Genomic DNA, 1,792 nt, shown 5'->3' on the forward strand with positions numbered 1-1,792 from the left:
ATCCATATATTGACCCGAAAATTAAAACTAGCAAACAACAAAAAATTCTATAAGAGCGTCTTGACAAGGATAAACTCTCATATCTCAATAATTAGCATGAATGTGAATGGACTAAATGTACCACTGAAAAAACACAGAATGGCAAACTGGATTTTTTTTTTTTTTTTTGAGTTGGAGTCTCACTCTGTCGCCCAGACTGGAGTGTAGTGGCCGCTCCCAGCTACTGCAGCCTCGACCTGCTGGGCTCCGGTGATCCTTCCGCCTCAGCCTTCCAAGTAGCCAGAATTACAGGCATGCACTACCATACCCAGCTGATTTTTTTTTTATTTATTATAGAGATGAGGTCTCGCTGCCCAGGCGGGTCTCGAACCCGCAGTCTCAGGCAATCCACTCACCTCAGCCTCCCAAAAGTACAGGATTACAGGCTGAGCCACCGAGCCCAGCTGCAAACTGGATTTTTTAAAAAATGACCCAACAATATGCTTCCTCCAGGAAATACACCTCACTTAAAAAGGACACTCACAGACTCAAAGTTAGAGGACAGGAAACAAAATATCAGGGGAACAAAACACAAAAGAAGGCAGAGCCACAATCTTAATATCAGATAAAACAACCTTTAAGCTATCAAAAATTTTAAAGGATATGGAAAGACACTACATAATGATTAAAGGTTCAATCCATCAACAAGAAATAACTATCCTAAACTTGTATCACCTAACACAGGAGCACCAGCATTTATAAAGCAGCTACTAAGTAAACTAAAAAAGATACTGACTCAAACACTATCATAGTTGGAAACTTAAATACCCCACTAACAATGCTAGATAGATCATCAAGGCAAAAAATAAACAAGGAGATCTGGAATCTCAACTTGATGCTTGATCAAATGGACTTAATAGATACCTACACAACACTCCACCCAACAACCACAGAATATACATTCTATTCATCGCCACATGAAACGTACTCCAAGATTGACCACATCCTCGGCCAAAAATCAAGCATAAACAAATACGTGAGACCAAATACTGTCATGAACATTCTTAGACCACACACACCCAGAGTGGAATAAAAATAAATAGCAACACCCACAAAGTTCCTCCAAAACTCACAAAGACATGGACACTAAACAGCATAATGCCAAACAACTTCTGGGTCAACAAAGAAAGCAAATCAGAAATTAAAAGATTTCTGGAAACAAATTAAAATAAAGACACATTTTACCACAACCTCTAGGATGCCATGAAATCAGTACTAAGAGGGGAATTTATATCTCTATGAACACCCATCAAGAAAATAGAAAGATCACATGGTAACAGCCTAACAAATCACCTAAGGGAACTGGAAAGACAAAACCACCAAAATCCCAATTTCAGCAGGAGAATCCAGATCACCAAAGTAAAAGTCCAAATATGGGACACAGAAGACAAAAATACAGAAAAAACAAGTGAAACAAAAAGCTGGTTCTTTGAAACAATTAACAAGATTGATGGACCCTAGTTAGATTGACCAAGAAAAAGACAGAAAAAGCCTAAATAAACACAATCAGAAACACAAAACATCAAGTCATGACTGACTCCAAAGAAATACAAAAGGCTATCACAGATTACTATGCACATCTGTATGGAAGCAAATTTAAAAATCTCAATGAAGCCGGGCTCGGTGGCTCAACCTGTAATCCCGCGCCTGTGGGAGGCTGAGGTGAGTGGATTGCCTGAGCCCGCAGGTTCTAGACCCGCCTGGGCAACATGGCGAGACCTCATCTCTACAATAAAATCAAAATGAGCTGGGC

Source organism: Carlito syrichta, unplaced genomic scaffold, assembly GCF_000164805.1.
Source record: "Carlito syrichta isolate Samal-C Ts95f unplaced genomic scaffold, Tarsius_syrichta-2.0.1 Scaffold314363, whole genome shotgun sequence".
In the NCBI taxonomy this organism is placed as follows: Eukaryota; Metazoa; Chordata; class Mammalia; order Primates; family Tarsiidae; genus Carlito; species Carlito syrichta.